Consider the following 16,635-nt stretch of genomic DNA (forward strand, 5'->3'; position numbering starts at 1 on the left):
TTCTATCTATAAACACTAGATGGATAATCAGGGTGTTTGTTACTCAAGTCAAATAAAGTACTGTCTGAACTGGTAAATATGTGGTATCACAAACCCAATATATTTCTCTCTCTGAAATTGACTGAAAATAATATCTGCATGACCACTCCCACTAAACTTGTGATATCTGGATATCAGGTGACTGTGATTTCTATCTTGGAAAGACCATTTCTTTAAAAATTGAAATTCTGAAGCCTGCATTATCTTCCAAGTACAATGGCTTCTGCTGAAGTCAGAATCGTGAAAAGACATTACTCTGGTATTCACAACACCCTATACTTAACTGAAAGATTGAAAAGTAATTTTAAATTATTCTACAATAACAAGTTCATGCACTGATATACTCCAGTGCTGAATTGGAGCTAAAATACAGTAGGAAGCCAAGGGAGATGATACCCTGCTTGGTGCTGGTGAGACATGGCTGGACCATCTCCAGTGGTGAGCTCCATGGTGTGGCAGAGATCAGTAATACAGATTTATAAATTCTAGATGAAACATCAAACTTATATCAAGGAAATAATATTTTAGAGAAATAGTTTTTAGCTTTTTTAAATGCAGTAGCAATTTGTTTCAATACTACCATAACATACTTAATTTTAATTATTTATAGAAATAAGAAACAGAAGAATTAGATCAAATCAGTAATTTAGTATAAAAAAGGAAATTTCTTCTAGAAAGGAAATGTATTTAAGTAACATACAATTTTAAATTATCAGAATTTGTTACATGCATTGCCAAACACACAATTTGTCATTTGTTTGACATAGACTAGGCTGTTATTTGCACAACATAAACAGAAACTTGCACTGGCATTTCACCAAACTGAACTGAAACATGTTGTGTGATATATGGCATAGCTTTCTCCAAGTGTCATCTAATTTTCTCTTCTGATACTCTTCCCTGAACCACAGGATACACTCCTGTGCCATAAGAATACATTCGAATTTACTTTCTAGTTTTTGGTTTTAGGACACTATAGATAACAGCTTAATGAACCTCATTTTTAAGAGTAAATGGGAGTTTCTAGTCTGACTGCTTAGAGGTTTTGCTCTTTACTGAACTAATTTAGAACTGTGAAGAAAAAGCACATCAAGAGATTCAAAGGATAGGAGTAAGTTAAAGAAATCATGAATCTTCCAAGGAAGAAAGAAAACAGGATTTTATAATGAAGAGCAGGGAAAATTAATCAAAACCTGGAAGTATTTTCCAGCATATTTTCAATCTTGGGTTGAAGATTAATCTCTGAATAATACAGCCAGAGTATTATGCACACTATACACAAACTACTGCATTTGAAAAATATGTATAAGTAGAAAATAATGAATTTGAAGGCTGTCATATTATGTCTGCAGGTGACTACAACTCTGAAAGCAGAATGAAAAAAATTACATTAGTAGATTATTCTATGACAAGATAAATGAGTTACTTCTTGTTCGTTTCTAAAAATTTATCTTTAGTACTCAAAAAAGAATTTTTATTTGCAGAAATAACTATGTAATTAAATAGCTGTTAAATTAATTTATTAATTTGCCAAATGCCACATCATTGTCTTGGTCTTCCCAAAAAGCAAGTTCTGCATTAAAACAGGAAATGAAGTGAAACATAAGAGGTACTGAAGATGCACAGGGCATCTAAAGGATCTCCTCATAATCCATTAATTAATAAACATTCTTCTTACTCTGCAGAGTAAGTAAAAGAAGTGATTAATTCTTTCTCCCAGTAAAAAATAGGGAAAAATTAGTAACAAATTTCTGGGTTTAATTTTGTTTCTGTTTTTTTTTTGTTGTTGATTGGAGTTTTTTTTAGAAGGCAAAACAAAGATCCTCAAAGTATATATCCCAACAAATCCAATAGAAGACTCAGTAAATATGTTTATATTTATGAAATATTTGGACCTCCTACTGGTATCCATGAGTGGCTTTAATGGAGAAAGATTAGCATATGTAATTATGACACCAGTGAAATCAATGAAAATGCTCCTATGAGTGCCAAGGGATAAAGATTTCCCATTTAAATTATGCACATTCCTTCAACTTACCCTATAACTAAAACTTCATATCTGCTTATCATGTTAATTATTTTTTTAAATTTTAACTGTGTTTAATTTTATTTTATTTATAAAATAAACTTTCAAAAATAAAACTTTCAAAAACTTTGAAGTTTTAAACTACTATGTAAAATTAGTTTTTATTCCATATTGTTACCAAATATAGAGACAGATTCTTAGAAAAAAAATCTGCTGTACTGCATAGGGCTTCTCCTGCAAAGTGTGTTATATGTTATAGAAATGTTTCTAAAATTAAATATTTTCCATTCTCAAATACAGTTAAAAAGCTTTTTTTTGTGTCTAAAATAAAGAGGAAATTAAATATAAATCCATTGTTTTTACAAATTAATGGTGGTACTTCTACTACTGCTACTACCGCTATTCATAACTGCAGTAGCAGTAATAATAGCAGTAATAGTGATATTTTCATTCATGATTAAAAAATCAAAAACTATGGAGTGCTAAAAACAATACAACTATTTCTAATGGAAATCACATTAAATTTTATAGAAGTATGAAATAATTCACTTGATGACACCTATTGTCCTTAGTCTTCTGCTCTAGCAGTAAACACAGCTTTGAAATTGTCCTCTCTGTGCAGTAGTATTTTATTTCTATGGCCCCCACAGTCTTCATGTGAATAATTCATAACCTGTAGCCCTTAAGTAATATTGTTGTTTAGGATAACATTTGCTAACAACTTTTTGTACACTGTAGCATGTTTGAGATGGAAAAACAATTTTGAACTTCTCTAAGTACAACTTTTTGTCTCACAAACAATGCTAAAATGCTATATATTATAAAAAGAAATATCACATTGCTGAATAATAACTAATATTATAATAGAAGAGGATGAAAAAATAGAAAATATCTTTGGCATGGGAAAATGTTAAATATTTAGGTATATTTTTCCATCTAGTTTAGCCTTCACACACAGCCAGCCATTTTATGTAATAGCTACATGTACTGTATACATAAAAACCAAAAGATCAAAGAATAGACCAACTAATGAATGTTAAACCACTTTTGTGCAGGAAATGTGGTGGAACAGCACCATCTGCAGGTATGTCACTATAAATCTGATGTTCTTCGGGTAGTTAAAGTTTTTTTAATGTCATCTGTCCTTTTTTGGTACAGATTTGGTCTTTGCCTTAGGGTAAAATCCACCAGCCCATGAAGACATGGATTATTCTGCGGACAAAATGCTAGCTATCATGGAATGCTACCATAATATAGAAATACAAAACCAAATCTTTTTTTTAGCAAGCATTTAATTTGAAAGAACTCTCTCATGTGAGCCCTTTTGCTCTTAAGAACAGAACAGATCTATCTGTTTAGACATGTTTTGTATAGTTATGATGTCTCATATGCTGTTACTTCATCTAAACTGTTTCTCTGTGTGTTGCAAATACTTATTTTTATCTTTGTAAAATATGGTTCTGAATCAGATCAGAAAAGAAAAGGTCAATATGATGCTGTGTAACCTGCTTAGGATTTACATCAAAGTGCTTTATATTTTATCAATTAAAAGTATCACTGCTGATTTTAAAAAAATTGCATTTTACTTCCACTAGAAAGCTGGATGTCCATAAAGATAATATTTTTGCTTTACTTTCTTCTATCTTCACACCTTACAACCCATTGTATGGAATGGAAACACTATTTATTTTTAAAAAAATAGACAAATGGTTATGTGGAAAATTTTGGAAGGGAAGGTTTTGGATAATGTGCCATCCATTTGTGTGAGGATTTATTTTCTCTGCATTTTTAAAGAAGTCTGAGAACTCTTATTTTGTCCAAGATAATATATTTAGCAGTAATAAACCTTGAATACTAATTATAGGTATTCAAAGGATGTGAATAATTATTTCTTTAATTGTTATAATGCAGAGCTTTCCATGAAAGCTCAAAGACATTTAGGAAAAAAAAAAAAGTATGATATGCCTAGATCCTAGGTCTGTGTACTTATACGTAGACTTAAATCTATAGTTATTTAGTTTATACTTTTCTACCAGAGAATATTCTTCTGATTACTTTGACTGTTTTAAAATAAGAAACAAACTTCTTACTTGGTTACTCTAGATTATGTATCATGGTGTTTGGAAATGCAGAATTGTTTTCTGACATATTTGTCTAAGAGTTCCAGGAAGAGAAAAAACACTTCTAAGAACAGGTGTAAGAAAACATGCAGCTGGGACATTTTTCAGGGGCGTTGAGTTTTTTGCTGAAAAATATTAACCCATTAAAATGGAAACCATGGCTATAAATACATAGGGTGGGAGACAGTTCAACTGGGGAACCTCATTACTGATGTCATCTCTAATATATATTGCTGTAGTTCTGAAGCATAAAATGTCTCTTTCTTCCTCTATCAGCATTCTATTTCTCCATCTGTCTCCTCTCCATTTCTTCCCCTTAATCACTTTGTTGGCAGGATTTCCTATCATCTACTATTCTACCCACTACAGTGCCTGTTTTAATATTTACAATAAAACTCTCATACCAAAACATCTCATTTCAAAAACAGAATTAGGCAAACGGACACACAAAATATGAAAGAGAACAATCCTCTGGTAGTTTGGGCATTCTGTAAATATTCAAAAACAAGGGGTTGTAACAAGTGAGGGAAAGAGGAAATTCAGGTTCCTTCTGTTCAAGAAATTCAAGTCTCTTCCAGGACTACTTTAGGAAAGGAATGTGAAATTTTTTTCTCAATATCCTGTGTGCACATAGAGCTGATCTCATCTGAAGTGTATGTGTACAATGTGCAACACTTAAAATCAGGAGAAGATTCATGGGAAGGGCAAAACCTCTTTCCTCCCAGCCCTACTAGAAAGAAAATGTTACATTTTTATTTTCTTATTTTCTTTTTCAAAAAACTTCTAAAACATCGTCCATATGTTGAGGTTTCAAGACTCAAACAAACATTAAAGTTGAAAGAATTTTGCATTTTTAAGTTATTACATTACAGCATGTTCTCCCCACACAACTTTTTTCTGTTTTTTTTACCTTTTCTCTAACAGAAGCAATTTGTCTGAATATATAAATCCAAAGTTGCTATTGCAAATGTTTTCAACATCCCCTGACAGAGACTTCAAAATACTTCTTAGCTCTTTATTAAGACAAGAAGAAACTTAAAAAAAGAAGTTCTTTTACAGAAGTGTTCTTTTGCATCATATGCTTTATTTCTTAATTTTAAAAAGAGAATAAATCCTTGCAATCTTGAGCTATATTTTATTAGGAAATTAACTGAGGTGTTGCAAGAAACATAGACTTGAAAAAACAAAAAAAGGTGAAAAAATATTTCAGATAATGATAACCAGTGCATGGGTATTGTGTTAATTTACCTTTTTTTCTGATTACAAATTTAAAGAATATTGACAAATGTTGATACTTTCAGTTTTTAATTTTATTATTTTTTAAATTCTATTTTTAATTTTAAAACCATGCTTTATGAACTGGATTTAATTGTTTATCTTTTATCACTTATACCTTCTTTTTAATAAATACTTGGATTTCAAAGCCGGAAAAACTTTTGTGTTAGAATGCATCACACTTAATATCAGAACATTGACTGCATGCAAGATTACTTTCATATGTGGCTCAGAACTGGCAGACTGTCTGATAGTCTGGAGGTATTGAATTCTCTGTGTGTTTTGAAGTCAGAAGCAAAGTATAGGTAGCCAAAAAAATCTGTATTGGGCCTGGAAAATCTGTGTTTTACCAGATTAATTCAATATCAAATGTCATACAGTATTTCTTTCCACAGTTTCAAATTAGAAATGTAGAACCTGAAACTATTCATTTCCCAGTGTGTGTAATACAGTCACAATGCCTTGTCTTTGCAGATGCTCTATTGGTGGGGAAAAGAAGATAATGAACTTGTGTCCCTCACCACTATTTGTCAAAAAATCTGATAAACACTTATGTATAAGTGTTCCACCAGTCCTTAGACCTGTTTTCTATCTCACTGAACACACTGTGCAAATCCCACACAAAATAGAAGGTGGAAGGACAAAGCACAAGGTTTAAGTCAGGTGAGTTAATGGCTGTCAAAGTGCATGTAAATCATTATTCTCAGTAGGTAGGGAATATTTGATTTCTATGTTTTTAATTAATATATTACAACAGACAGAGTAGGCGACAATGGGATGGAAAAGGAGATAATGTCATGCTACCAATGAATAAATTAAAATCAGGAAATGGAAGAAATACTCAGAGAAGCAAAGGACGATGGAGAAGAAAAGGGACATTTTATGATTCAGAACTATAGCAGCTAAAGATACATAGAGATTATATCAGTAATGAGTTTATACCACTCTGCTGAAACAACTAAATGTTGTAAGCTAAAATATAAACTAGAAATTATTTTTGTAGACATCTTTATCACATCATGAATCCCCAGCAAACATTATAAGGTCTTCCCCTGCATTGATGTCTAATGAAATTATTTGTATTGATCCTCATACAGCATCGCACCAGTGTCTTCACAAATTTGCATGTTCACTGCTTAACTAGCTTAGCACCTTAACATCATTCTCTGTTTTAGATGACAGAACTTTGATAATTTTATAGCTGTAATTAAATCAGAACAGTTTTCCTCTAAGCCTGACAAGAGAAAATGCCAACAGTTTAGTTAAAATTACTGGAATAAGGGCTAAAGAGAATTACTTGCTAGTTTGAAGGTTAAAACAAAAAAAAATATTGGGGAAGGATGGAAAGATGGTGAGGAAAGAATATCATACCTGTATCTGTGTGCATAGATTAACAAATACAAAATATCTTCTGCAAAAATGCATGGGTAGGCATGCTCACACACATGTGTTTATGTATCCAAATTCGTGGCTGCTTTCGTGCCTTACCCTTGACAAAAGTCCTCTCAAAGAACATTCTTCCAGAGAAGAATATGGATGTAGACACTGAATGAACCTAACACACCAGGCTCTCTGGAAGGGCCCCCAGATTGGTCATGTTAACGACAAAGACAGCCATCAGTTGTGTAAAGCAGTCATTGGTACTTTGCCAAAAAAAACTCTGAAACAACAAAATAATCAATCTTGAAAATGAAGATGGGAAAAACAGAAAGATCCATTACAGAGGCCTGGAGAGGGGAAGCGGACAGGCAAGGCAGGGGAGTGCTCCCTCTCAGTGCAGGCTGTGCAATGCTGCCCTCCCTGGGTGACACTGGGGTGCAGCCCTGAGGACAGGCTGTGGCACAGGAACCCCTGGAGCTGCAATGTCCCACATCTGCCACATGGGATGCGAAGGGACACCTGCATGGCTCGGAGAGGATGGGGAGACTGCAGCCTGTGTGTGCAGTAAGAGCAAGGAGGGGAAATTTGGGTGATTAGTAGTATGGGAAAGGAGGAAAATGGGCTATTTTAAACAATGGAAATATTTAATATTTTGCAACTGTCTAGTATTGCAGTTTATCTGTTGACTTGTATTTGGACTCTATAGGTCACTGATTGGCCATTACAGAGATGTTATTAAGAAATCAAGAAACCTTTCATCCTGACTTGGTTTAAATGACATGAAATGAACAGTGCAGCACTATTTCAATTGGCAAAGCTTCAAAAATAACAAAACAAAAAACCAACCTCAAACCAAAGAATCCATCTCAGCTGTAAGCTTTATCTCTGTGACACTCTGCCTAGGAAAGATATTAAACTGTAAAATCGTTGCATACAATAGAAAAGTCAAAACAACTCTTGTAAGACTGTCACAAAGCTGTTTGCTTGTGATAGAAACTCAGGCTTTAGCTCTAAATCTCAGGTTGCTTTTTGACTACAACTTACTCTACAGGTAATCCTGCAAGCAACATACATACCTTGTGCATCTGGATGTGTTACGAGGAGGAATGTGCTTCCGGGGGTTCTAACAGAATGATAGTTGTATGTGAACATCAAGGACAAGGTTATAAACAGTCTCAGTTTAATGAGTACCCTTGAGACTTGGACATTGCAGCTCTGGTCTCTCTGACCCTTGTCATTTACATAAAGAATCAGTTTTAAAACTGAAGGATGTGCCAAGCCCTGAAAAATATGCAATATCCAGAATTTTTTTCTTTGGGAGAACACACTCGAGTAAACACCTCTCAACCCATTTATGTACAAGGGAAAAATTACAACTTTCACAAATAAGTAAACTCTGCATAAAATATGGATAGAACCACTTTGACATTGGCACTAAGCCATTTTAATTTTCTGTAGAGATCTTTATTCATTTGCAGCATCAAATTTATAATTAAACACTATTTTCAATAAATTGCAAGTATACTTAAATATTTTTACTATGTTTCAACTGGGAAACTAATGCTGTAATATATGTGACTATAAGCGAAACTAGAACAGATGATAATGTTACATTTTCATAAGGTACCAAATGGATTTTCAGAGCTCCCAGATAATCAGATTTGGAAGAAGGCTGATGAAGATAAAACCATATTCTGTACACTGGAAGGGCAAATAGAATTAAGTAATTTTTCATAAATATTCATAATAATATATTTTTATAATTGCAATAATTTCTACTATTTCATTTTAAGTTTGAGATTTTATCTACACAGATATTTTGGTAATTTTTTGTATATTAGAAAAATTTTAACTCGGCTTGATCCCAACTAATTCCATGGAAAATACAGAGGATAAATAACTCATATGAGCATTCATAAATCAGAATGTAAGCCAGTCACTTCACTGTGTCTAGTTACTTGGAAATGCTTCCTCTAACATTAGATAATTTTCATTAGGACTCTAAATTCACTTTGTAGTTTTTAGTTCTCCTTGAGTTTTCTGGTATTTTTTGCAAATAGACCTGTGTTTCTGAGGGTGTTTTTATATTATGAAACATACTGCACCTTCTGCTGTGCACTTTAAGTCATTTTCAGGGTACCCGAAGAGGCTGTTTCAAGCTTCATTTTCTATTTAAATACTTATGTGTGTGTGTTACGCTGTGTATAGGTTTGTGGGATTTCATTTAAGAATGCTTACATTAGTGGAAATTATATGTGGTATTATCAGAAGTTAATTATTACTGAATTAAATAGCAGTTAGTAATTTTTAAAATAATATTGTCTATTCCCTACTTAACTATCTAACCATTATGTTTTAGTGGGTATTTAATACTTGCCTAAACTATTATATTTCTTCTGCTGCCTTGTTTTAATTCGCTGTAATTCACTGTAAGGTTTTTGTCTCCTCTTTTGAGGTGAACTTATTTTTTTGCCTTACAATACTGAAGGCAGTGGGAATATTTACATTGACTTGAGTAAATGTATGACTGATGTTCAGAATCATAGAATCACAGAATGGTTTGGGTTGGAAGGGACCTTGAAGATCATCTAGTTCCAAATTCCTGATATGGATAGGGACAACTTCCACTAGATTGGTTTGCTCAAAGTCCCATCCAACCTGGCCTTCTACAGTTCCAGGAATGGAACAGCCATAGCTTCTCTGGGAAACCTTTCTCCAGTGCCTCACCACTCTCACAGCAGAGAATTTCTGCCTAATATTTTATCTAAATGTACTCTCATTTAGTTTGAAACCATTCCGCCTTATTCTGTCACTACATATCCTTGTAAAAAATTCCTCTCCTTCTTGTATATATACCTTTCTTTTATATACTGAAAGGCTTCTCTAAGTTCTCCCCTGAGCCTTCTCTTCTCCAGGCTGAACAATCACAGCTCCCTCAGCCTCTCCTCATAGGCTCCAGCCTCTGATTATCTTCACTGCCCTCCCCTGCATTCCCTCTGTTTTACTGAACTGAAACAAAAAGATGTTAGACATAATGCTTTGATGGCAGTAAATAGATTTTAAGAATAATCACATTGAAAGTGTACCTTTCTATTCCCAGAAGACACATAGTAAAAAGAAGTCTGTTGGAAAATATTACTGCCTTATGCAGTAATAAAAGAGTTACTGGGATTTTTCTGGTTAGGTTGTTTTGGTTTGAATTTGTGTGTGGTTTGATTTGGTTTCATTTTTAACTTTTTGTAGCAGTGAATGTGAACCAGGAAAGCATCCTTCATGAAATCAATTTATTCTGCCTACTTTGTTCTGGACTTGAATGCTTTATTCCCTTTCAAAGGTGCCTCTCTCCTATGTTGCAATTGATTTTGCTACAAGACAGCTCTTCAAATCTCTCTCTAAAGATCTTTGAGTTTAGGTCTCTGCATTTTGTTTCTGTCAGAGCAGCATTGTTGTTTCATAGAAGCATTTAATTTTCCCCTTATAGGTCCCTTTTTTTTCTTTCTTATGTCTTCTCTTATTCCTGAATTTATTTTTGAATGCATCAAATATATGTAAAAAAGGAAATAGTAATATATTTCTATAGATTAATTAAAATGTTTCTAATCATTTTCTTTCTTGGAAAAGGCCTGATTTTCCTTTGAATAGGTTATGAGGAGTTGTCATGTGGCTGGCTGAAGAGAAACAATAGCTAATCAGAGAGCTATGTACAGATATTTTAAATTTGGAAAGAAAGAATGCGTTTTCACCTGGCCAGATAGAATACTACAGAAGGTTGTTTTGTGGTAGTCTGCCCAAGTAAGACAACACTATGAAGTTCAAGCAAATGCTGGTAATTTTCTTCTGCACTGTACTCTTCTGACAGAAGGGAGGGACGAACTTTAGGCTGATATTCTTACAAAGGTGGGGAAGTAAAAACTATTGTGTTTTTCAAAATTTATCTTCAGGTAACTATAGCAACAACATTTTGGTACATCTTTAGCACTGAAAATTGGAAAAAGGAGGAGCACTGAGAGATGGAAGTAAAACAGCATCATTGCTTGGAAACCTGCAGACATGTCATGGGAGTACTGGAGGGACTGCAGAGTGACAGAGCAGTGGATCCTTATAGTGCACCAGATTTTAGACGCTGAAGTATTTCACTTCAGATTTACAAGAAAAGCAAGGGGATGGTGTCAAGAAAAGAGAAAACCTTAACTGCTTCCTCCTTTACTCTCCTGTGTTACTACAACCTTCTTCAATGAACAAAATTAGCATATGGGCTATTTTCTGGAAGCTTATATACACAGATGTGCATAACACACAAAAATGTGGCAGATTGTATTTGCTATCAAACCAGCCATCAATCAAATTTTCAGAGGGATTGCCTAAAATTGTTCAGGCAGAGAGAGTGAATATTTTAGCACACCCCATCCATTGGGAGTATATTTTTAATATGGCTTGCCTAGGAGTTTATAGGTATATTTCCAAGAAAGACTTATTTATTTATCTCGATTCTTTTGAAATGTTTGTATTATACATAAGCATGTCTTCTACAAAAAGTGCCATCAGCAGTAGTAACAGTACGTTGAAAGAAAAGCAAAACTGAACAAAACCTTGAAGTGCCATTAAAAACACCAGATTATTTAATGTAAGGTAGCACAAAAATTCTTCTAGACTTCTACATGTTATGAAGAAGTCACATCTTTAGCAGTATATGTCTTCACTGTGAATTGTGTCTATAATTTGGCTTAACTGGAAATGCCTATTGATTTACTTGAAGCCAAACAGAGACTAATAGTCTGATTTCAGTTAGGTACCAATAATTTTTTTTTCTTATTTTCTTATTTTCTTTTTCTTTTTTTTTCTTTATTTAAAAATCAAAGTCAGAGACATCTGTAACCCATTATTCAACATGCGCTTTATTCATGTACATAATGCATACCTGTAGTTATGGTCAAAATGCACTTAAGGCTTAAAGCTTCCTGTTAGTAAAGCAAAATAGAAGAACCACATATCCCACCTTGAGAAGATACAGTGAAATTTTTCTTAAAACTATACACAAAGAACCTATGCTCATTCAGTCAGATTTATCAGCCTTTCACACAGTCAGGTCTGCTGGATCAGTAATATGGAACAGGGAATCATGCTCTATGAGTGGCCTGACTTGGTCGTCATTGTTTAATATGCTATATTTATGCAATCAGAATTTTTTTATTTACACAATGCTTACCAATTTTCACTTGAATTTGTAGAGAATTTCACTGCACTATACAGGCCAAGTATTGAGCATCTCCAAGGGCACCTATCTAGCTCATCATCTTTGATGGCAAGGTGCAACAGAAGGCCAGTCTTGGGGACACCCTATCATGGCACCTGTCTTATTTACTGTTGACGTAAGGACTTTAGTACAGATCTTTAAAACATGTAAAGCCTCTTAAATGAGACACTTAAGATTTCAGTCTTTGCTTCAGTTAATTTAGGCCAAGTATTTAACTGCATAATTAGATTTCTGGTTTCTGTTATCAGAGTGTTTTGAGCAGAAAATAAACCTTAAAAAATAAGCAAAAACATCCTCCTAGAAAACTATGCCATATATTTGTCAGTTATACCATCAACTGGAAAGTCTGATTAAGAATCCAGTTTCAGCCTGAAAGACAAGAAGCACGAGGTGGAGCAAACTGAGTAAATCTTTTATTGGAAGGCAGCTCTACCTTTGCTTTGGCATAAGTCTTGCAGTCACTATCTATGCTTTTATTTGTCCAGCTTCTAATCCAATGGTTCCACTAACTATTTTTCAAAGATGGTCAGGTCTTCAATAACTCTTCTACTGAGTAACCATAAATATATGTCTCCAACCAAACTCTTAGTCATTAAAATTAAGGATATTTTTTTCTTCACTTCAGAACATTTGACAGTAATTTGTGACAGGGTGGGATTCACTGATTCAGCCAAGCTGAGTCCAGAATTCTAACTGTATTTTGCTTAACGATACATCATCTACAGGCTTTAGTTTCCTCTTGTGATTAGTTTTACTGCAGCAGTATTTATACTCTGGCATACAGACTGCCTTAGAGGATTCTTACCATCTGTTGGCTTATTCACATGTGGAGATCTGCTTTCAATTGCATTTCATAATATTATAATACCCAAATGTGCATATTCTAAGCATATAACTAAAGTTGGATGCATACATGAAAAAATTTGATTTTATTTATATGTATATATATAATGCACACACATTTCATTTATATGTGTGTCTATAATGCATGTGTTTATATATATACATGCATAAATGAAATTTATTTAATTCTACAAATAAATGTGTTGCATTTATTAAGAGTTTAATTTATATTTTTACCTATTAAAATTATTTAATCCTGAGAATAGTTGTCACTTAATGGAAGGATTAAGACTGATCCAGAATTTCTTCTGATGAGGGCTTCCATTTATGCTATAATTGGCTAAAAATATAATTTATAAAAGATAATTAGTCATCACTACATTAAAAATTGTATGGTAAGTGTAAGTATGAATATTCCTTTGGTGTTAATCCACTGTTTCCCAATAAAAACAAATATTGCTGTGTGAGTTTCTGGCTTTATCTACACAACTCTGTACTCACATACTTCCTTTTGGTTTGTGGAGACTCAGCAATCTGGGGTTTCCAGTTTTCTGGGGCGCAGCATGTCTGTCAGCATTTGCAAGAGTTTGTCGCTGACATAATATTTTTCCACCATAATATTAATGGGAAAAGTCAATGTTTGTGTAGTGTTTTTCCCTGATTATTAAGCCAAAAGCATCCTTCACATTTCTGGACTTTGATCTGGGACTAAATATAAGTTTTCTTTCATTGTCTCTACTGCAGCTTTGCAAGAGAGATGTTCACTAGATGGGACCTGCCTTTATCTGTGCAGTATGACAAAACAGGACACAAGCTGTGGCTTTCTACCCTCCAATAACACAAAATCCAGACCATAGTTTTAAACTAATTTTTAAAATTTATGCCATGTTTTCTTCAGGTAAATGTCCATACTTAAAATCAGATTTACTTATGCAACTTCATACTGAAAAGAAAAAATCTTTCACAAGTGTGCAGACAGGACAATAGTAACCAAAAGAAACATCGTCAGAACAGAAAAATTACATATTCTTGCTCTCCTGGTTCAAACATCCTCTTAATTCTAGAAACAAACCTTAAATTCAGATTGAGATTTTTAATACCATCTCCCATTATATCTGTTAGAATTTGTCGAAGAAACTGTGTTGCTAGGAAGGAATTTTTTCAGCAATTCTTCTTTCAACTTAGATAAACTATATGTAGAAAACAACAGTCTGCTATATAAGAAGCCACTACACTTAAGGCAGTCTCTAGCCCCAAGAAAAATGAGACTCAAAGAGTGAGAAAATCATATCAGAAACAGAAATAAAATTAAATTTACAAAAGTTCAAAGGCGGAGGGGGAGCAACAATACACCTTTGTTCTCTGTCAAAAGAATACTTATGCAAGTATAACTGATCTCAAAGTCCACTACCTACTGTGCATACAAAGAACTCCAAGAGATTTAATTATACATAGATATTAAAAAGCTAAAAAAAAGTCATAGTGGTCATGAATTGCCCCTTGCAAACAGCTATTAATCAGTGTATGAAAAAATGTAAGACTTCTAGCTAAAGTCTTGCATATCCATGAAGAAAAGCAAGATTAATGACATCATTACTTTCAAGTGTGTGCAATTTGATGTAGGTGATATCTAAACAGTGAAGGTGTTTTGGGGTAAGGAACAGCTGTGCCACTTACCCTACTGGTCTCTTTTTGTTCACTGTTCTCTTTTTGTCACAATACTCTCTGATGACTGGATTTACTTAAATAGGTTGAAGTACTTTCTGTAATTAATTAAAAAAGTATTATGTGAGAGTGTATTGTATATTATATGTACCAAAAATGTGTGTTAAAATTATTTACTGTCTTGAGCATCAGATACATTCTCTTGTTGAATATTATAATTCAGGTTTTCCTCTTTAAGTGAAGGGGGTTGGGAGGCAATATCATTAAAATTGTCTTGGTTATTACCTAAATTTTGTGAAGACTGGCATGATCCATTCAGTCTTTGTCTCAGGTACTGAGACCTATGCTGCAGCACTGCTAAAAGTCTTTAAGACAGTGAAACTTTAAGAAAGAAGTGGTGTTGTAACACAATGTCCTGTCTCTGATGAGGGGAATACTATAAGTAGGTAAAGATAAAGCAATAATTTCCCCAGCATGCACTCCCAACCTCTGAAAATTAATAGCTTTGAGATTTCCAGATTAAGAAATAGCAGTTGATGTTTTTCCCGGAAAATAATGTAGTACTATCCTCCCTAGGCTCTAGACCTTAAAACTTCTCACTCCCAGGGTTTTTGATTAACTGGTTTTCTTTAAGACAAATAAATGTTGATATTCTGGAGACGGTTTACTCAATAACTATACCTTAGAGTCCTTATAGACAATACTGCACCATTTTCTCCTTCCTCTACTATGTAATGGTACAGTCCCAGTGCTTGTTGTGTTTTCACACAACCCTATTTCTTTTTTCATGCCACATCCTCAGCCTGTACTTTCAACAGTGCTTTATAATTTCTGATATTTGAACCCCAAAGACTGGGAGAGGATAGAAAAAAATTGTCTAAAAATTAATAGTTATCTTGGAGCCTACTGAATACTGACTGCATACTCGGATAAGCCCATTCCAAATGGGTTTATCAGTCCGCTTGAGTGATTTCTAATCCTGAGCTGTGAATGTTATTCTGCATTACTCATTTGGAGGACCACAGCTCATTTCCTGAACAGACTTCCTTTATCTTTATAGGTATAGCTTCCAGGTTTAATAATCCCTGAAGATTTTCTTCCTCAAATTAACCTAGTGCATCTGCTAAACGCCAGATGTAGATGTAAGAAAAAGATAGTAAGAAAAAGCAAAGTTTATTGGAACTGTGGTTAGATATTCTAAGAGTATGAATTAACAAGTGGAAAGGAAATTGCTGAGTAGAGAGCAGTATAGAAATCCATACAAGCCATGAATTACCTTCTCTTAACATCAGAAACTTTGAAATTACTCTCTGAGAGTTTGATACTTATCAAGATTTCTTTTTAAAGTCTGAATTTTCTCTTTTGAATTTGTTTATTGTTAGCATAGTTTTGTTTTTCTTCTAGTTTCTCTTTGAGTTGAAGATTTAGTAACCCAATCATCTCCTCAGTGAAGCACTGCATAATAAGATTGAAAAATTTAAACTCTCAATTCTATTTAAACATTATCCCAGAGATTTTTTAACTGTAATTATTTTTAGTCTTCACTATAATTTATTATAGATCAACTTTTCATATATGTGAGACAACTTTTTTTAATCCAAAAAGAGGATTTTATATGAACAGATATTATTACAAATTGATGAAGCAAAATATTTGGCATAAGCTCAAAGAGCTGCTACAATTGCAAGGAGGTTAGTTCTGCACCATGCTAATCCTTTACAACTGAGTGGGCAGCTGCAAAATCATGGATTTTTTTGGCTAATTCATCAATACTGCTTTTTGAGAAAACGGCATATTTTCAATCTGGACAATTTTACGTTACGTGTAAGTGGGCTTTGCAGTAGCTGAGGGACGAGCAGGATTGACATGACTTTTCTCTTTGCACAATGTACGCAATGAATAATTGGTAAATGGCATCACTGCTTCACCAAACAGCAAATTTCAGCATCAAAATTTCAGTCACTAGAGAATGCAATGGGACAGGGCATTTAAAGGATCAAGACTTAAAAAGACCAAGAATAAACTAATCTAGG

This window comes from Passer domesticus, chromosome 5 (genome assembly GCF_036417665.1).
Source record: "Passer domesticus isolate bPasDom1 chromosome 5, bPasDom1.hap1, whole genome shotgun sequence".
NCBI lineage: Eukaryota > Metazoa > Chordata > Aves > Passeriformes > Passeridae > Passer > Passer domesticus.